Source organism: Protopterus annectens, chromosome 2.part2 (assembly GCF_019279795.1).
Source record: "Protopterus annectens isolate FY-2018-M chromosome 2.part2, PAN1.0, whole genome shotgun sequence".
NCBI classification, from domain to species: Eukaryota; Metazoa; Chordata; order Ceratodontiformes; family Protopteridae; genus Protopterus; species Protopterus annectens.
The window spans coordinates 697,774,613-697,797,762 of record NC_056730.1 but is presented as its reverse complement, the minus strand read 5'-3'; positions in this window follow the sequence as shown (position 1 = coordinate 697,797,762).

Genomic DNA, 23,150 nt, shown 5'->3' with positions numbered 1-23,150 from the left:
GATGTTCATGCACCATGTGTCATGCAGCTTGAGGCCATGTTATCGACATCAGGTATCTGTCACAGTGACACCCTTATGGAGGGAGTCTGTATCAGCTGGTGGATCAATCATGGTGCCTTGTATGCAGTTGTCTGGAAACCTAGTCAGGGAAAGTCCCTCTGTGCTAGCCTGTACCTCAGGGAAGCATATACCGAACATGAGGGGCCCTATGACTGAGGACTGTGGTATGCCAAGTGTTACTGAAATACAGTAAGTATGCTACCCTCATTGTGTGGGTCCTGTCCGTGAGCCACTTTGCATAACATCCTGAGACGTAGGGGTCGATGTGCAGGTGGATGTGGATGTTGTCAATACCAGAATGGAGAACAGTGCTGAAAGCCAATGAGAGGACAATGTAGGCTGTGTTGACCCCCTTACCGTCATCAACTACCCTGGTAACTGTATCAAAGGAGTCCACCAGGTGTAGGAGCCATGGTCTGGCCCTAACAAGTCCAACCTGGGTGGTATCAAAGGTCTGGAGCCCACCAATGGCTCTGTGAATGACTTCCATGATGATGTGCCCCATAGCCTTGCAGAACAGTCCAGTCAGGCGTATAGGGCAATAGTCCCTCTGGTTCATTGTGGCGCCACCTGTGTGGAGTGTGATAACTGTTGCAGTGTGCCATTCAGGGGCCACAATGTCTGATACAAGGCTATTAGTGAATCTGGTGGCCAAGTGGGGAGACATGTCATTCTGAGGTTTGTGTAAATCACAGCCTGGGATGTTGGACAGTCACATGGAGTCTGTGTTCCAGGCCTTAGAGAGTGCAGGTTGGAACTGTGTTGTTGTGACCGCAGGGACCCCGCAATGTTCCTGCATGGATTATGGCCCTGTAGGGAGTGAGAAGGTGTAAAGTTCGCATTGAACCCATCCACCAGGATGTTGCCAACATCACTCGGTTCTGTAATGTTCTTGAGTAACCGGCCTATGTCAGAGCAGATGTGGGTATTGCCATTGACTACTGACATACCTCCATAATGCTTAGTGGTACACCCTGGAATGTGTCGCAGTAATGTTTACGTAGATAGGTTTGGAAGATGTGATAAGGGATCCCGGAGCCCTACTGAGGCTGACCAGTGAGCTACCCCACCCATGGGATTGTACTCCACTTTGCAACAGCCTCCACCTTTTGTTGTACATTATGTCCATGGAACTGGACCCCCAGAGTGGCGTCCGTTATCTGGTGGGTACCATCATGGCTCTGTTTGGAATAGCATGATTCATGCAGTCATGTAAGTGCTAATGAAGTGCACTGGGGTATGTTTCAGTGTTTGTATGTGCATTGTCCATCTGCACAGGTGTCATGACGTTTACTACTGCTGTCATAAGACATCTGTATTAGGCATTGTACTAATCTTGTACTGTGTATGCCGTGAAGGGTGTGGTGCCGGGATGTGGATAACAAGGGTGATTAGCATATGTTCAGAAACTACCAACGAGGGGATAACCACAGGTGTGGAACACCAGTGACATGTTGGTAATGTCCATGTCTAGGATATTGTTGGCCTTGGTGGTGGTGCGTATGGGTTGATCCAGCCAAGTGGAGGTTATGAATCCTGGACAGCGTTGGCCTAATGTGTCAGTGCATGAGTAGCTATCCCAGTTAAGTGTGGGGTAGTGTCAGTCGCACATCAGTAGTACCTGTCTGAACCCTACTGTCCAGTACACCAAGAAATGAGGGCTGGTAACCGTGGGGTATGTTGTTGAATCTGTAGCATGTTACAATGTATATAGCAGTTCTGGCCACAGTTAGTTGCACGTGGATCAGTATAGGAGCAGCAAGAGCCTTACATGTTATCTGTACTCCCAGGGCAGACAGGTGCAGGTCATCTGTGCCAAACCATCGTGTTTTGTTGACCATGTCATTCAAAGGGGACAGATACTGGATGCCTGTGGAATGACAGCAAAAGCATAGGCAACTGTTGAAGTGAAACAGTCAGTTGTTGTACAGTGGTATCTAGTTTGGATGAATGCAGAATGCTCCCCAGGGCTTGGCCGATACCTTCTGGGCTACAAGACCAGAGAGCTATTGCATGTCCCTGCACATGTAGTCTGGGATGTTCATCTCAGGGCAGTCACACTAACATGGAGAATGACAGTCAAATTGTACCTGGTGAGGTGTGGCATGGGTGCATAGGTTATGTTGCAGAACCAGTTACCCGACAGCTAGATGTAAGTGACTATCTCCTTGTGTAGACTGCTGAGTGGGACATCAGTGTGACCGCCTACAGAGTCACCTATGACTGGTGTGTTGGGTATGTTATAACACCCTATTGGCTGTATTTGATGGGCACACATGAGTCTGTGGGCTATAAGTAATTGTTGTTGTGTTTGGTGATGGGGACTGCCTTTGGTGCCTACACAGAGTATGGAGAGGTTCTGCAAATGTCATACTCATACTATGTGTGGCCTGTGGTGGTGGAGATCTTGTGAGTCTATGTGATGAGTGGGGTGTGTTGCAAATGTTACATGTCCCCCCATGAATGTCAGGTACAGTCTGGGTTGGTGAGAGCATTACCCCCAGCATGGCTACATATGTGCATCTCCCACAGGCTGTAGTGTCATATTTTGGGAGGTGAGCATTGACTGTGTACATTGCCACATGTTCACCATATTCATCATATAGACAGGCAATAGCACTGGTACGTGACAGTTGGACATGCCTGTATATTCAACCATGTCTCACAAGATATATGAGTTACGTGTGTACAACAGCTGTTGTACTGTAAGCAAGCTGGAAATGTAAGGACAGACAGTGTACTTGTAAGAAATGAGTTGGAATGGGTGCTATAGTAATTAGTACCTCATGAAGTGCTCACAAGTTCTGAACAAGTGCTGAGCATGAATATACAATACAGATAGGGTGTTGGATAATATCAACCCACTGCAACCCACAAGTGGAGACGACAGTCATAATTGGAGGCACTGCACTATTACCCTGATGAGTATGGTCTGCAAGTCTATGAACCTTTATCAATGTAGATGTTAGCAGTACAGAAGTAGATGACAGTATGGATGATTTCACACTGCAAAGCATACCTGTGACAGGTCATAGGACATCATCACCCATACCGTGTTCCAGCTACACTGAGTATACTAGATGTACCTTCGTATGTCACAGGAGTGTTCTACCATTGGCCTTTTGACAGAATCAACACTACAAAAGGTGTCAGAGTGACGTGCATATCACACCAGTGGCAGCTACAGTAAAACAGGGTTAATGTTTTGTACTCCCCCCTCATTGTAACCCATACCACACAGACAAATGGGAGGCATCTGTGTATGTAAGGATGTGAATGGCCATGACCTAGGAGCAATAGCTGTCTCAGTGTTGTGGACAACATACAGAATGGGCTTTGTGGGTGAGGTGTGTGACATATGTGCACAATCTGACAGCTGATAATAGCATTGTCACAGCTAGGTGAATAACCCTGTACCCATTAACTACCACCTAGGCAGCAGTCAACATTTTGGACACTGTGTAAGGGATGGTGCTGTGCAGTTCACCTCCCTGAGTTGGTGACGTCTCCAGGCCTATTAGGTAGTCATACGAGGCACCCATGTCATGACAGGGTGCCATCCATGAGCATGGAGATCATTGGACAGGCATACTCAGCACTCGGGTGACCAATATCAGATCACATATCACCTTTAAGGGGTATTGGCCATGCGTGGATGGGTGATACCAGCCTTCACAATCCTCACCTCCACTATGCAGCATGCTGGCTACCTTGCATAAAGACATGTGCTACACTGTGATGTTGGACATGCTACACGTACATATCCTGATCTGAAAGACATATGTCATGGACAGCCACTGTCCTACAACAAGGATCGCCACATGCAGGACAGATCCCTGTGCCATACATGTTACATACTCCTGCCATACCATGCAACCCTGTCCATCAAAGCTGCACATGTCATCTCTGTCATACATGGTGTGATGACCGCATGGTAGATGTATTATTAACTGTCTGGATCAGTAATGTTGCACTGATGCACCTAGCAGTGGCAAAATGGCTGTTGGATACAGCTAGGAAACCTTGCCCATACATGCTATAGTTGATAACCATCCCTGTGAATGACGTCCGGCTAGCCATTGTCCCATGTCTATCGCATATGCAACACAGGCAATCCATGGCAGGATGTTGAACTGCTGTACAGTGCCATATAGATGTTATGGCAAAACACATGCATGTAAAGTTTCCGTGCATAGGTGTGCATTGTCACTGCTCATGTCCATTAAGGCAGTGTATGTGTTGATATGTGACACATACACAGCATCAAGGTCAACAGCATCACTGTGGACACATCCAGGCATGTGCTGATAGGTAAGAACACCAGTACAGGCAAACAGACATGCCCTCATCAAGACAGCATTCACATGGAGTATGAACAATGTAATGAGGTGACACACATATATGGTGATAATATCCAATGCATAACGGGTGTTACATGTATGACACAAACATGTCAGTCATGTCAGTGTCATGATGATTTGCAAAGATAACTGTGCAGATGTACTAGATTTAATACAAATGTATGTGCAGCTGTATCTCTGTACATCTCTGTGATACTGTGACCTGTCACCATCATTATGTCTTCCAGATAATGCCTCATTCACGCCTGCCAGCATACAGCCGCCAGGAGGATGATGTCCTGATCCCGTACCTCCATGAGAACTATGAGGTGTTGTTCAGCCATGTGCCACAGCATGCCCAGCAGCATGACGACCTGTGGCAGGACCTTTGCAGGAGGGTTAATGATGTGAGTGGCCATAACCGCACCTACCAGCAGGTGCACAGACACTACACGGACTTGATACAACATGCAAAACAGAGTGCCACTGCAATCGCCAGGGAACAAGGTGGAACAGGTGGTGGGCCACCAACCCAGCCCCCTCTCACACACACCGAGGAGCTAATGGCCAGCCTGTGGACACCCTCAGAACAGCATCCACAAACACTAGCTGCCATTGTGGAGGTGGGTGTCTCCCAACCAATGAGCCTGGAGTTGCCTGGTAAGTCACTACTGCACATATGACTATTATATCCCATTTAGTTGCATGTGTCACTGTACAATATGCAATGTAACATCATATGCAAGGTATGTTTACACACATGCTGCATACTACAGTATGCTACCCTGTGTATGCACACATGTGCATACTATATGCTATTGTACAGGCGAATGTGTTAACATGCACAGTGCACCCTGTGGCTGTCATACAGTCATGGATAATGTTCAAACTGCTGTGTCACCCCTATACAGGTACCTCTGGCGTGCCGCACAGACATCAGTCCATTGCAGGTGAGACTGTCATCAGTATCAGGCATGTTAATGCATATATCTATTCACCATGTGGCCAGTTAACATATGTACACATGATGTATGGTCCAGTCATGATATACAGGTCACATCTCCCATCATTCACACTGGCTACCCATGTGCAATATATACAAATGAAATGAAACACTGACATGAAACCACAGTATCTGTCATTGCTACATGTGTGGACAGCTGTGCATACAATGGTGGAGGTGTTGTTCAATGTAGGCATATGTACTATACATTGGAACAACACATGTGTGGTACACAAACAGTACCACACAGTGAGCTGGGATATGGGCAGCCCACAGGAGTCACCATTGTGTTATATACCCCTGCAATGGGTGCACACATTGTGATGTGCCATCTGACATGTCCCAGACATGTAGTGTTCTGGCTGCAATATTGTCACACTATCCCATAATACATACCCCACATACCAAACATACAACCCATTGTCTGCATAGCCCTGTGGACAGTGACATATCTGACATCTATGGGAGTATGTCATATGGGACTACACAGACATGTGAGATAGATGGTCATCACAAACATTTGGCCAACACATGTTCACACATGGCCATGGAGGATGGCCAGAGACATGTAGCCACACAGTAGATGTGATGTGTATGCACCCTGTTGCACATTGTCCACATATGGTCCAACTATAGCCTTAGTTGACTGATTATACAGTTGATGTGGTACACTGGACATCCTAAAAGCCTGTGCACAGCTAGTGGCGGTGTCATGTAAGTCGACCATATAAGATGTGTTGAACATCATGACTGTGTTATAGCATGACAGTAGTTACCTGTACAGCTTCCACAGACATTGACACCACATCAGGCCACAGATACCGTACATTTCCCTTGCTGCTGTAGGACATCACTGTCAGCCATGCATCTCATGTGTGTGATACATCAATGTCATGTGGGACATGGTGTATTGACAAGTCTGCCATGTGTGAACATGGTTGCCAGGCAGCTAAAACTCTGCAGTATTTGTGCAGGGGTGTCATCCGTTGGTCTTCCAGTGACCTGTCACATGACACAGCATGGATTGGTGTGTATACACCTCAGCAACGTGGGTCACAATCCACAGTTATGTCATGTGTATGCACACAGTTTTGGCTATGCAATGTGTGCATAATTACACACTGTATAGCAATATAGATGCCTCATGATGCCATGCAATGGCACAGTGTCTGTACTTCACACTGTATAGCAATGTAGATGCCTCACACTACCCTTCCATGCTCATGCACATTTGCTAAACATGCATTCTATCCGTAGGGCATACAGACAACACTGCAATGTGATACCCATTACAACGCTGTACATGTGTCAGGACACCATTGTGTCAGACATGTATGCATGTCAGTGCACACGTCAGCAGATTACATGTCAAGGTCACTTCAGTCATGTGTACCGTTAACCTGTGCTGGTCCACATGGTGTATCACAGGGATGCATGCTTACTACCATGATTGTGTGAACTGCATGGTTACTGATATGACACCTGCTTGCTGTTGTGTGCAACCCAGGGAGGTATGGTAACTACCACTATTAATGTCTGAGCTGCATGCCGTCTGCTGTATCACATGCATGCTGCATGCCGTCTGTCAAATCACATGCATGGTGTGTGTGTGTGTGTGTGTGTGTGTGTGTGTGTGTGTGTGTGTGTGTGTGTGTGTGTGTGTGTGTGTGTGTGTGTCTGTGTGTGTGTGTCTATTGTAATGTAGAGTCTTTCTTTGCATTCACAGGTGATGTAGGTGCATTACCCTCCTGCGGTCCGTCTGATGTTAGTGTCCCCACAGATACTAGCAGTGATGAACATATGCATGAGGTACAGGCAGGGTTGTCAGGGGCTGAATCTGTGCCAATGGTTGCCATCCCAGCTATGTCCCCCTCTTCCCCGCAGACAGTTCTCATGCCAACACATACCCCATCACCAGTGGCCATGGAGGAAGGACAGTCAGTGTGTGTTAGCTTGGAACAGGAACATGTGGTGGCTACAGAAGGTGTGTCTCCACACCATGGTGTCAGTGTAATGACTGCAGATGTGCCACACAGGCATGTGGCCAGTGATGCTCGTAGGAGGACCTCTGGCAGACATGCACCTACAGGACAGAGCGCAGCAGCTGGTGTCACCAGACGCATGTTCCAGACTATAATGGTGGCACAGGCACGTGCTGAATGGCAGAACAGAAAAGGGCAGAGGCTTCAGAGGGCTGCTATCCATCCTCTAAATGAGAACATCCAGGCATTGGCAAATGCTCAACAGCAGATTGCTGATGTTCTGGACAGGCGATTGGGTGACATGGTCAGAATCCTTGACCATGGCAGGCAATCTGTGAGCATGAGCTGTCTGTGCTGGAACATCTGGTAGGAGTGAGGCATAGGCCATGTGGACATAGGCCAGCTACACCACTTAGTGCAGGTCAACATGAACGAGCCACCTCACATGCCTGCTCCCATAGTGCCGGTAGTAGTAGCAGTGCAGCTGGTGCTGTGCTGTCCACACCAGGACACAGCAGGCCACGTGGACATGGATGTGGCCCTGGACATTCCCAGCGGGGACACGGTTCCAGTGGACATGTGTCATCGGACAGTAGCCAATCTGTACCTCCACCTGGTAGTGCCCGTGCAATCCCTGGCAGGCACAGGTCACATGGCTGTGGCCAGACACAGTGAGCTGTCCATCCTGGTCTGTACAATCTGGAGCTGTCAATAATACCCCTGTGTAGGCCTGGAAAAAGGCAGAACTGTGTGCAATCATACACGCACACAGCAAAAACATCTGTAGGGCACCGCAACACCCACATGCATAATGACCACACATGTCCAATCAGATCACCGGCCCTTACCCACACACATGATGTCATCCACTGGTGCAGCCTATGCCCCTGGCAAACATTATCACCCTGTGCATATGATGATGCCTGTGCCGCATCCCTGTCATCCACACCATCGGTGCAGGGACATGCTCAAATGGTCTGATGCACAGGGTGAACAGAGTAGTGATAGAAGTTTATATTACATTAGTTGTGTACTGTTGACCCACACCAGACATACCATATAGTACAGGTTTATAATGCATTGTTATATGTTCACAGTATGTGTCTTGGTAACAACAGTAACAGCATGTTGGTAATGATGCCCTGGTTCCCTCCTTATGGTCTACTTGCATGTGCCAACAAGTAGCAGTGTTTGCAGTTTCCCATGTGTAAATGTGGAGTACTCACAGGCATTTATGGCAATACCAGCATGCTATACGTAGCCTCAACCTGACTGTTAAAAAGGCTACCATACCACAGATGTCCACACATCTACTGATCCAGAAGCATGTGGGCTGTTTAATAGGCTACAGTGGCTAGAGACGTGACATCCATACCAGGTCACATCACAGGTATGTTGACATGGTGTGGGGGGTTTACACAGCGGTCTGGCCGATGATAATGTTAGAGGCCACTTGATAGCATGAGGCCTCACTGTGTAGCAGTAATACCCTGTCACATTACAGGATGAGAACATACACAGACATACACAGAAAGACACAGTAACATGCCCACACTCACGGGGTCAACAACACTATAACGCACACTCAATAGTGTTGAGGTGAGGCCCCTGCCTATGTGGTAGTCACCCTCACAGTACTGTGCACCCACACAACGCGACACAGAGAATGAACATGTACAGGTAGCCAGTAAGGCTGAGCCTGATGGCATCAACAGGGTAGCAGACTGCATCACCATGAGGGGTTAGGGATCCTGTCTGTTCTGTATGGTAGCATACACCCTCACTCCATGCACCAGACAGCCATACATACACACACACACACACACACACACACACACACACACACACACACACACACACACACACACACACACACACACACTGTGGAGTTCACAAATGTCATTCACATACGGATAGCTGACATGTGTGTGATACACACACCACTGCTGCCTACATCATGCTTTCCACACTGCAGTATGTACAGATCTCTACAACAGTGTACAGGGGTGTGTAACAATTGGGATGTATTCCCCACCATATGTGGCATATATGGTCACACAAGCAAACACACATGGCAGTACTGTGAATGATACACCTGCTATATGATGATACGTCTGACAGACATGCAGCAGTATTGTCCACATTATGTGTACCAACGCTACCTTCGGCAATTGTGTTGCTATATACACACGGGAGGATGTAAGTGTTACAGGTGTCACGTGACTTACAGTCAGTAACATCCGACCGCTGTGTAGGTTTTATGTCTTCACTGTCAAGTAACAGTAACATAGCGTACTGTTTGCACATGTAATGGTAGGATGGCTTGTGACACACCTGTGAGCCATCCCCGGCAAACATCCATCTGCAAAGGTGGATCACCACTTTATATACACACATCCATCCATACCTGATGTACATCCTACCGTACTGTCAGTATTTCACCATATACAGGTGTCAATGATGGGGCTGCATTGCAATTGGTCGACATGTGTGATGACATACACAACACATGGACTGTTGTATGATATGATGGGTGTCATGGGTAACTAGTACAGAGGGAATGTTTCCTCGGTCAACATTGCTACCTCATGTACTGTTAGCATTCAACAGCCATGGACCTACCTTCCATGTGCATGCATGTGATTGCTGTAGCCACTTGTCTGCACGGAGGACAGCAAAAGCTATGCTATGTGCATATGTGTTTTGTGTGTGTGTGTGTGTGTGTGTGTGTGTGTGTGTGTGTGTGTGTGTGTGTGTGTGTGTGTGTGTGGTCCATGCACATATCCACTGTGATTACATGTATGTCATATCCAAACATGTGTGTTCTTTGGTGTACAGCGACAGTCATCTGTCAGAGCTGTGTAAGACCCAGGGCCCCTGCTATGTGTAGAGCAACCTGGTTATGTACAGTGGTATCATTGCATTGCATAACACATGATGGAACCCTGTCAGTACATGTGTAGTCTGCACAGTTGCTGTAGACCTATGTACAGTACACTGGTCATGAGTCACACGGTGTTGTGGTAATGCATGGATGTGTGTTGCTGGTCCAAGGACATGGTGATGTCTGAGGACTACATAATAGAATGCGGCGTTTACCTCTGTGATCTGCACCTGAGACATCTGTGATGGCTCTTGAGTGTGGACTGGTCAGTGCATGTGAGTGGCCTTCATGTACGTGGGGACAGTAACACCATAGTGTGCCCTTCCGTGTTTAGAATCCATGTGCATGCAAGACAGCCCTTTGCTACTGCTAAGTTTGTGAGCATGCCCAGTACGCCATTGTGTAGATGGACACACAGTACATTCCAAACTGTGCCCTTCCGTGTTTAGATCCGTGTGCATGCAAGATAGCCCTTCGCTTCTACTAAGTGTGTGAGCATGCCCAGTATGTCATTGTGTAGATGGACACACAGTACATTCCAAATGGACGTGTGATACTAAGTGTATCACTGTGCTGGTAATTAAAGCTGGGAACTGACGTACCCTGGTATCCCTCCAACCAGCAATTTAGGTAGGTCCACACACTGACATGGAGTACCCGGCATACCAGTACAGTAGCGGCAGATGTGTACAACAGTTGGCTGTGCCCCCCTTCAAACCTACACATGTGAGATTCATGTGCGCCACCCATGGTGCTGTGTAGGACTGTGGCTGTGGTTGGATGTCCCCCCACGCTATGCAGACATGTAGCAACTGTCAATCCCACATGACCATTAGCTATCCTGCAGACACAGCATGACACCTGTCTGTGTAGAATGGAGGGTTCAGCAACACAGTACTAACTATCTGGACATGTGACACATGCAATACAGTTGACCATACTTGGCATGCTCACACACATGATGGTATGATGGTAATGTCGGTTGACAACATGTGTAACAGTCATACTGGGCATGCTCACACACTGAAACACAGGAGGGCCAGGCATGCATACACCAGTGGTCCGGACATATCTGCCAGTACATTGCTATACTGTTGGATGTCTGCATTGTATGGTGTGTGTGTGGTCTGTTGTCTGTACATATGCCATGGTCTATTGTTAATTCACATGAGCTATGTGCGCAGGGTACTTCTACCATCACGTGTATAGGGCGGTTCTTTGTTTGCGGACAGGCCAGCGCCTTTGGATACAGACTGGGTAAGGCACATTCCAGCAGGTGGGAGCAGTTGTGCATGGGTTTGCACAGTGTTAAGCACTGCTGACCTCTGGTCACAGCACCTTATACATGTTTAGACTCCACATTTCTTTGACAGTGCACTACTGGCATAGTGGTAGACAAACACGCTTACAGCCACTCGCTTACCGGCATTTCCGCTTACATTTGTCACTCACGCTGGGTGTGTGTGATCCCTTGTGATGCGTATTACATCAGACTACATGACTACAGTATCAGGTATGTGTAACCATTTTGCGACGGCAGGCGTTCAACTGTAAGGACTCGCCGGCCTGTCCAGTGACGTAATCATATTATATGCGTTTTCCTCATACGATCTGCTCCCATCTGCCTGATACATGGGAACCGATACTCTGCAATGATGACATGTGACTTGAGTTTGTTAACGCAGCTGTCCGCCAAGTCATGCTACCGCATACCTACTGCACGTTGTCCACCTTTCAGATTGCAAGACGGGAGACTGTAGGAGTGACACCTTTCCCACTTTGCATGGGACAGTCCCTCATCACGCATATCTCATGTGACAATACCAGAACTCTCCACCAATCGGGGACACATTTCTACAGAATCAGGGACAGGTCAAGAAAAATCAAGGACACTTTTACAAAAGTAGTGCTATTAACTTGAAATATTGACAGAATCAGAGCATATGACTTAATACACATATTCTGAAGTAACAGTTGTTTATAACTCTTACTTATTGTCATTAGTCAGTAAGTGTAATTCACCACCTTTCCTTCAACAGCCACTAATTTTAGGAGGGATTGCTCTGACCATTGGTAGCGTTGACATTGTCATATGTACAGGCTGGGATGTATTCTGGGGACTAGGGTTGCCACCTTTTCAAATGGCCAAGATAGGACATTTTCGGAACACACATCAAATTTTACAAGCCGACACATACCCACAGTCAGTACAAAGGATAGAACTTTACTTATTTGCCTACATAAAAGCCTATTGTTGTAGTGGTTTAGTAGCGTATTCTGTTTCTTGTAACATTTAGGTATTTTAGATACTGAAATAATTATTTTCTGCAACTATTACATAACATATGGGACATAATTATGTCCTACAATCCCAGGACATTTGCCATTCGTAATGTATTTGTCAGAACACAACTGTCCAAAGCGGGACAGATGGTAACCCTACTGCGGACACCAGATTGTTTGGGCCAACACATAGCCACAGTCAGTGCAGGTTTAGAACATTCATTTGTTTCCTAGCTGTGAGCCTTATATCTTTGGCACTTTTGTTGTTTGCTTGTTTCTTCTATGAATTATGTCTATTCTATCCTGACGTGACCACTTTAGGCAACTGTTACATGCAGTATGGTACATAGTTATTTCCTACAATCACAGGACATCTGGCATTGTATCATTGTTGGTCAGGTCACACCTACACACACATTAATTGTCCCTCACACAGTGGATCAGGGGGTATCCTGTTTATGTCAGTGCCTTCATCACCCTTATACTATGTGCCACTATGCAAATGTGTGCAATATATTCTCTCGCTTATTCGTGTTGGGACACGTGCATCACGGGCAGGTGTTTGATCCTGGGTAGTAGGTTCTGCATGACCATCTAGGGCTGGACAGTCTCGTGCACCACTACTGCACATTCCAACTTGTGTCCAGATATCTACAGGACTGGACTTTGTGTCTTCATACCCATTCTAATGTTTACAGAGGTTACTTATCCCATGGGGGATATCCCAGAAATTGAACAAGACCAAAACAAGACAAATACCGAACATTCTTCTGACGTTACGAAAATGTGCTGGGGGTTTTACATGCAAGGGATACATAGTTTGCAATCCTGAAACTGCCTAGGGTGACACTACCTACTACATATGCATAGTGGTCACTATGTGTAGATGTGGCTGCACCAAACCAGTAGGCCAAGTATGGCTGGATTTGGTGAACGTTCAGGTATGGGAGCGGGTTATGTGCTGTGGAGGGGATGCTGGGTAGTCGATTATGCATCTAGGTGTGTTGCATTTGATATGGCCAGTTCCATCAGGACCAATCTGTGGGTATATGCCGGTGACATGTCTATACATTTGTATCGCACATTTTAATATTCATATGTTTGTGGGATTGTGTTCTACAGTATGGCCTGTCTGGTTGTATTGCAGATGTGTATACATGTTTTTGTGTTTCTTTCTGCTTCACCCGGTGCTCCCTCATACACCTCCAGTTCACCTATTCTGCATACGACACAGTGTCGCCTTGGAGGATTATACCATTACCCACCCCCCCACACACATATTTCTGACACTCCATCATCACTGCTTTGGTTGATGGCCCATGACACGGTCAAGGTAACACATTGCATACCCTACATATGTCAGGTACCTGTATGGTTGTGTGGACTACCCTGCCATGTTTGACTTTCCACATGCTATACCTCACGCACATAGGTACACGCCCATACTTAACTTTCATGACATGGTTGGTATACCCGGGTAATACCCGTTCAACTGTGACACATCCTGACAAGTTCGGCTTGGACCACTGATGTGCGGATTTTGGCCGACTGTTCTAATCATTGGTAGGATGCCACCTTTTCCTATGTCCAGGTTGGGATATATTCCGGACACATATCCGAATGTACTGGACAACACATACCCACAGTCAACAGTACGGATAATACTGTTCCTTTCAGCCTACATGTTGCCTTATTGTTGTAGCAATTTATATGCTCCTTCTGTTTTGTTTACATACTTATTTTATTTCCTGTCACATTTGGTATGTGAAATACGGACATACCTATAGTATGTGACTATTACATGCGTTGTGGGATATAATTCGGTCATACGGTCGCTAGATATGTACATTTATCGTGTTTTTTGTTATGGACACATCAGCCCAGCTGTGTACCCTCCCTCACAATATGGGTCAGCTGGTGACCCTGACCATTGGGCTGGATGTACCTATTGGCGGCGCGCTAACATATGATGCGTTTCACTTCCACTTGGTATAACTATCTACACTGCGTTGGACTACGGGCACACGGTTTTCAATGTTATTTGTTTGCGGGATAGGGACCCGTTATTCCCTACCGTGCATTTGTGTTTGGTTCTTGATTTTGTGTTCACAGGAACTGTCTTGCATGGTTTGCATACGTTTCAGTATCCATGGACACTGACAGATGTGATTACTATTGCTTGCAAATTGTTATATGCAAGCATTTTAGTTTGCACGTCGACAGCTGACATTTCCACGCCTCCGTGCGGCACTTCGACACTCCCTATGCACTCGTGCTCCTTTCCTATGCACGTGGCTGTGGCAGCAGCGCGCCTTCATTAATATGCATTTGGCGCTACTGTGCCATCTTCATGCTGCACGGTCGGCACAAGCCTAATGCCGGCCTTGCGCCGAACTTCATGAATCCCGGGGAAAGTAAATGTCAGTGCTGAAAAGAAGCAACCACACCCCACCTATATGTCTATCAAATATGCCCACAGAAAACTCTGGCCATCTTTGTGCTGTTATAGAATTAGCAAGTGTCTGTGATGAAAGAAGAACATAGTGGATAAAGTGCTATGACTGTACACTAACCAACAATTTATATCAGAACTGATATAAACACTGAACTACATCTAAATATACAAAATCTGTGTTTAACTAACTTATCGCATGCATACAGCAGTGAAGTATTAAAACTAAAATAGTTAAAAGAGCAAAAATAATGACATATAATTCATCAGAAACTACAGACTATGCAAGAGTAGCCATCATAGTGACTACAATGTATAAAATAAATAATTCTTAATCTAATATCTATATCTACTATATGTTCCTGCATAATAATGAATTAGCATTACTTATATTGTGCAGCCATGATAATGTTGTTGACATTCATTAATTGTACATATTTTATACTGCTATAACTTAAAGGGTAAAGTATACCAGGGGTGTGGAGGATAGAAGAGGAAATGCCTATATATATCACTGGGGACTGTAAAGCAGACATAAACACTGGTGAGGCAACTTTTAATGCTCTGTCTTATATATCCATGTTTTTTTTTTTTTAGAGAGGATAGTGCTCTATTTCATTTTTTCTGGGAAGAAAGCCTGTAATGTCATTCAAAGAAAGTCTGTAATCAGCAAGGACACCAGGAAGGTAGAGAAGACAGTAAGAGGGTTTGTCTATTCTTATTTTAATGCAACAGATATTTTTTTTTCTTATAACTCTTTACTTCTTCAGTCAATTTTACATGCATAACATTTGTCAGAACAGAGATGAAGCATTCATTCTCTGTGTACAAACCAGTTCAAATGAAAGATAGAAATTACTGAACATAGTATATTTGTAGCATGCCACAGTTAGAGACTGCCAAGAAAAGACTGACATGCTGTTTATGTTTACAGCATGGTTCATCTTAAGAGAGCTAAAATGTAAAATGAAGGCTGTAACTCCTTACTAATATTAGTAGGGTCACTGAAAAACTTATGATATACGGGAAGCATGATTTCAAAAGTACCATAATTCAGTTTAAGGACAGAAAATAGACAATGTGTTAACTGAGGAATTCAGAACATCCATTCTAGTGTGCTCAACATTTCACTGAATGAAGCTGGTGGTAACCAAGCTGAACAGTGCCATTGATGATGAGACCACTCCCTGGAGAGATGTGTCAACATCTTCCTGTCTGTGGGTGTCAGGGACTAGACAATGAATAAAAAAGACTTTTGGCTTTTCTCAGTTAGGGGTCGCCACAGCGGAACTCTGGTCCGCTCATGATTGGCAGTGGATTTTTACAGTGCCGAGTTGCCAGCTCAATGCCCAACCTTCAACAAAGGCACGCCAATTCACGCTCACACCTACCTGCATGTCTTTAACGTCACCCGACTGCAGGGAGGACATGCAGACTCCACACAGAAGACACTCCAGCTGAGAATCAAATAGGAGAACCTCTTGCTGTGAGGCGACAATACTAACCGCTGCACCACTGCGGCTTACAGACTAGAAAATGAATGATAGCGATTTAACATAGGCTTCAAAACTGTGAGTACTATGGGCCTCATCATGCTATGGAATGGTGCCACACAGTAAAATGCTGAGCACTGACATACGTGGATTGTATTGATTACTACAAATCAGTGTTACAAAATGTAAGTGACTGAAGAAAGATACTTATTCAATTTTTCTGTACTACTTTTGCTTTACTTGTGTCTTCTTTTAGACACAAACCCCTCACTAGTCATTCTACTCCACTCTTCCCAATTACCAGCCCATGCCTCTCACACACACACACACACACACACACACACACACACACACACACACACACACACACACACACACACACACACACACACACACCATTAATCCTCATACCCATCCCTGCACCCACACTGTCCATTGTTGACATTTTTCACTGCTGCCCTCTCCACCTGTGTAAATGATGGCAACTGCAGCCTGTCCTCTGTATTCTGTTACCCAGGTAGCCTATGTTTGATGCACCATGTGGCCAGGCTATGTATAGTGTAGCGCAGCCAGTGTTTAAGTTTGCATACATCCTCTTTTTGTATATATACTGTTTACTCTGGCCCTTAGTTATGAATCAGACACTAACACATTTCCAGTGACACAGTATACTGTGACCATCTTTATCTGCAATAGTCCCCAGGTGTGGGAGGATGGCATAATGGTTAAGGTGTTTACCTTACAGACAAGTAGTGTAGGGTTTGATTCTCACATGGGGTAGTTGCCTAGGCTTAAAATGGCTCATAAAGGCTGGTAGCCTAGTATGAATCTCCTGTACCATGACCATCCACAGGTTCCTTATGAAGAACCTCCTCCACTACTGATTCTGGGTTTTCCTACTTCTAAATGTCTCTACCTTGCTGTAACTACTCTACATATTAACATGTTGTGTAATGCTGTACACACTAAAAATATTTTACTGCATGTTGCATTGTCATACTGCAGTGCACTGCCAGGCATATCTAAACAGCAGATGCAGGACTTCAGCAGGCTGAACACACATATTTGACAATGACTCAGGTCTGTGACAGAGCATTACTGTTGGCATTTACTGCCATGATCCGCAGGTTTCTCTAATGTGTGTCATTAGCTATGGCTACAGGACATATCTGGCATCAACAATAAGATGTCCATGTGGAAAAACAACCTGCTCAAACTATTGGTATAACTTATGTGTACCAGATTAGGAGTCATAGTTACTACCTTGCTAGGCAGAAGATACATTATATAATATACCCTGTGCATTACAGAATACATTGCAATTGATGGAGTGGAACACTTTAGAGTTGATATAATACCACTGTTCCTGCACTGCAAGTGGAGCCTTTATTGCAATATGTCTGCAGTCTATGGCCACAATACCACAGGGAACTGGGCTATGTTATAAAATGCTTGCATGGTGTTGCCACTCTCCTCTGTGGTATGTGGCAACCACATATGTTCCCCCACATGCTGCAGCATGACATGAAGAAAGCATTGGAGGATCCTTGCTAGAGATGCTTAGAATGCACTCAGTGTGCCCCCTATTGGTGACTATAATGTCCTTGTAGCTGGCATTTTCAAAGTCATCATGCCTTGGTGTCCCCAGAGATAGATATTCAACACATTCCATGCACCTGCAGATGAGGGCAACGCATCTCAACCAGCTCTTGAATGGTGCCTCTTTCCACAGTATTAATCTGGCCCACTGTTTCTGTGTCTTGAAAGGCATGGTAAGTTATACATGACTAGATGACTCAACAGTGGAGAGGATGACTACATGGTCCTCCATGAATACCAGCAGGAAGAACCACCTCTGACATATGCACATTGATTAATGTGATGGCTACTCTGTACATGTTTCCATAGTCTGACTCCATGAACTCCCAATATTTTACTGCAGTCAACAACCCTGGCAACAACATTGTTCTACTCAGAATATATACATTTATGAATCACTCCATCATATTGTTTACACTCATTTGCATCTGCTATATTTTTTTATTTTAATAGTGTCCCTCATTTCCTTGTCATTAGACCAACATTTGCAGACTGCGGCATTTTATGGCTTTCTGAAATCATACTGAGTGTGTCTCTGAATTGCCCTCACCTGACAAATGAACCCTCATGCAAAATCTGATATGCCGCTGTGAAAACTGTTTCTGAATTCCAGCCTGGTCTTCAGTCTTCTGCAATATGTAAAGCTCACTCATAGAATTTCAGTTGCACTTGTATCATATTAATGTGTTTCAGATACAAAATAATTGTTTTATGCAACAGTTATCCAAAAGTTAGAGTACAATTTTTTATCCCAAATTCTCAGGACATGTGCCATTTTTCCTGTTCCTGCACAGGACTCAACTGCAAGAACAGGGATTATCCTGCATAAACAGGGACAGCTGGTAACCTAGTTTGGGTAAGTTGAGTTAATTAAGAAAGTTAGCAATAGTTCTGTCGTATGAATTCAATTTTCATATTATATTGTAGTCTGTTTCACCTATGAAAGGAAAGGGCTGTGATATTTTACCAGATTGTATAAGTGTACTGATTAATGACCAGAACTGTTTCAGAGTTTCACTGTGGTTTTCCTGTAGACTAGTATAGTGGTTTTGTTTAGCCTTAAGGATATTATTCTTAGTTAGCATTTACAAGTGCCAATAATGCTGTAGACTGCTTGTTGTGTGGCATAATTACAACAGGGATAAATTTGCTGGGGGCTATCATTAGTATCCAGTCCAAGATGCTTTATTTTCCAATAGTCTTATCATCCTTGTGGTGTTGCTGTTCATACTGGTGATGGACTACATTAGCAAACAGGTTGGAAGGGAGGGATCAACAAGGCTGCTGTATGCAGATGATGTGGCAGTGCAGGCAGACTCTAAGCTACAACTTCACCAAAGGATAGGAGAATGGAATACAAATCTAAAGGCACATGGAATGAAACTAAGCACAGATAAGATGGTGGTAATGGCAGCAAATTGGGGAAATCAGAAGAAGCTGAAAACAGAGATAGAAGGGAAGATAGTGGAACAGGTAAACAGCTTCAAGTATCTGAGAGGGGTAGTTTAGGAGAAGGGTAGTCTGAATGAAGAGGTCAAAGCTAGAATCAGAGGGGCTGCAGCCAACTGGCAAAGAGTATCAGGTGTAGTCTATGACAAAAGAATGCCAAAAAACCTAAAAAGTAAGGTGTACAAGACAGTGGTGTGGCCAGTACTAATGTGTGGTACAGAAACCTGGGCAGTAAAGTCAGAACAGTTGAAGAAGCTAGAGATGATGGAAATGAAGTGCCTGAGAAAGGTGGTAGGATGCACACTGTGGGACAGGTGAAGAAATGAGGACATAACAGCAGAAGCCAAAGTAGCTCCAATTGCAGAAAAGATTAAGGAGAACAGATTAAGATGGTTTGGGCACATGTGTAGAAAAGCAGAAGACAATCTGCTGAGGAAGATTTGGGACAGACAGGAAGAAGGTAAGAGGAAGTGAGGACGTCCAGCAAAGAGGTGGATGGATTTTGTGAAAGAAGATCTGCAACAGTCAGGCATTAGTGTTGAAGAAGGCAGGAGTGTGGCACTGAATTGAGAGAGCTGACAACAGTTAACACGATACACTGACCCGATGTAAAAAAAATGGGGAAAAAAGGGGGCTGATGATGATGATGATTATCATTCTTGTGGTTATATGTATAGTTTTGAACCTGATATTTTCATCAGGAGCATAGATGAAGTGCAGTTAGAAGTGGGAGAACAAAAAACTGCTATACCAAGTAATGTGTGATGAGGGTCTTGGAAAGGGTCCAGTGAATGTCAGAGAGAACTTCCAAGCAAATGTAAGAGACAGGCCACATTTTTTAAGGACTTAAGGACTAAAAGATACATTCTTTGGAAAATAAAAGAGAAAATGGCAAATATGATTTCTCTGTAAAGTTACAAAAACATCCAGAATGATACTTTAATGAGAAAAAAAAGAAAGTACTTATGGTAAACGCAGACTGTCACAATTCAACCTTGACATCAGGGAAGGTAGTAGACGTCTAGAATGGCCTTCTAGTTGAAGAAGTGGAACAGATGACAAAAACTGAAGGAAATGGAGAAAAGATTAGGATGAACGACATCTGTTAGTTCTTCATACATCATCCAGATAAACTGGATAGTCCAGTTGTCTCTCCTTCTACAGACATTCTGTATATCAATTTACAGTCAAAATACACTTGCTACATTAAAAGTAGAAACTATTTGGCTCATGATAAGGTTGAAATGTATGAATTATTGTAAGTTAATGATAAATTCTAGGGGCAAGTTTGAAGCTTGTAAAACTAGCAGCACATGTAATACCATAATGGAGAGGATCCATACATAATGCAACCTCTTAGAGCAAATAATCTGTACAAACCCTAAAATGATAGGGGACAAATAGGGACAGATCTTAAATATTGCTCTTACAAACTTAGAAAGTTGCTAGAATAATCGGTTTTGCATTAACATGAATTTTCTGAAGGATGTGGATTCTTAAACTCAAATGTTTGCCATTATTTAATGACTTTAATCCTCAACTATTTGCCAGAAAAGTACAGATTTTAGGAAAAACACACCAAAAGTATGAGGCAAAAATCTGTACATTTTGCGAAACTCTGTACAGTTGAGAGGTATGATGCATGGGTATGCTAAATGAACTGAAGACATAGGGCCAGATTCACGAAGGCTTGCACGGAGTCTAAGAGTAGAGTAAGACTCCATGCAGCCAACATGTCTGCCGAGCGATCCAGGAACAGCTGGCAGGGGCGTGCAAGAGAGCTCCTAAAACGACTCTTACACAGACAGGGTTAGGTTATGCAAATTACCTCATTTGCTGCCAAAAGCTATGCAAATGAGGTAAATTTGTTATCCAGGAAACCAAAACCTGTCCGAGTAAGAGTAGTGTTATTTGTAGAAATGTACTCAGTTGTCAACTGAGTACTGTTCTGCAAATAGCAAAATGGAGCCATGACAGCTCCAAATAAAGGATGCATCCAGTTGAGGAAGCATGCCAATGGCCAAATATATGGCCACTGGCATTTTTTCTCATTGCAAAATAAAAAAAAATATATATATATTTTTTTTACCTCGATCTCCGATGTTTAAGCGTAGTGCAGTGCCGCGCAAACGTGCTGCGCTCTAAAAATTAGAAAACCAAAAAATAAAAGGTACAGATAGGGAATTTATTCAAAATATTAATCTGCCATGCAAGTGAATTGCAGGCTGAAGACAACATGACTACTGAGTAGAGGTTGCTAAGGGGGGAAGCTCAGTCTGAGAGATGTAACTAAGCATTAGTAGGCAATACTATGCAAATAAGGATAAGGATAGTGAATCCCAATATTCCCTGCTATGTGAACCATGTCCCTAGAGTGTAAGAGTAGGAAAAGGGGAGTAACAGAGTAGGAGATGAGGGACATTATGAGGGGGTATGTATGAAAAAGACTAGAAGCTTATTGGAGCAGAGTGGCATGTGATTGTTGTGAGTTACTCTGGACTAAAAGAGGTGTGTCTACAGTTGTCTAAACTGAAATCAAGAAACTGAAGGTGTACGCTGTGGCTATCACTAAAGTTTCTTGCAAAGCTGCTTACACTGTGTGCGCGTGTGTAAATCTGTCTAAGCCTGTGTGCATGTGTGTGCTCCCGTGTAAGCCTGTGCAAGGCCGTCTAAGCTAGTATACATGAATTTGTACCCGCCTAAGCCCATGTAAGCCTGTGTAAGCCTGTGTGCACGTGTGTGAGCGTGTTTGCACTTGTTTGCACAGTGCTGCCCCCTGTGGAAACAGAAATGGGAAAAGGAAGGAAAGGAAGTAGTAGGAAGTTAACCAAGGAGAACTAGCAGAGCTGCCAGGTGAAATCAATCAGAATCAGCCAGTTACACAGGCAGTACACTAGCCCAGCCCAGCCCAGCACCTAAAATTCTGCAAACAACATTCCCCCATGTTTTTCTCAGAAACACTGCAACACTGCAGTCAACAAAGAGAAGTGAAAACTTAAAAAGCTTAAACTGAGACATAAAAATGTTAGGGGCTGCCATTGCTGTTATAAGGCAACATGTGCAAGATGCTGAGGGTGGTGCCATTGTGAACGCTGCTGAGCAACCCACAGTGAGGAGACAGAGAAGAGTGTACAGACCCAGGGTAACCTACCAGGGGCTACATGAGCTGGAGATAGTGGAGCGCTATAGAGTGGACAGAGAGCTCCTGCAGCAAATTGTTGAGCTGTGCAGACCACACCTCACACACAGAACCAACAGAGGGGAGCCCATCCCAGTGGAAACCAAGGTATGTGTTGGCCTAAGAATACTAGCAACAGGTACCTTCCAGAGACCAACTGGTGATATGATGGGGATTTCACAGGCATCAGCATCAAGGGTACTGCACCAGTTCCTGAATGCCATGTCAGCACATGTCGGTGATCATGTATAGTTCCCCAATTCCCATGAGGTATTGGCCAGCAATATGCGTCTCTTCTAGCAAATAGCAGAATACCCTGAGGTAGTGGGTGCAATTGACTGCACACACATACACATCAAAGCACCAACTGGTGAGCGGGGTAGGGCCTACATCAACTGCAAGGGCTTCCACTCCATCAACTGCCAGG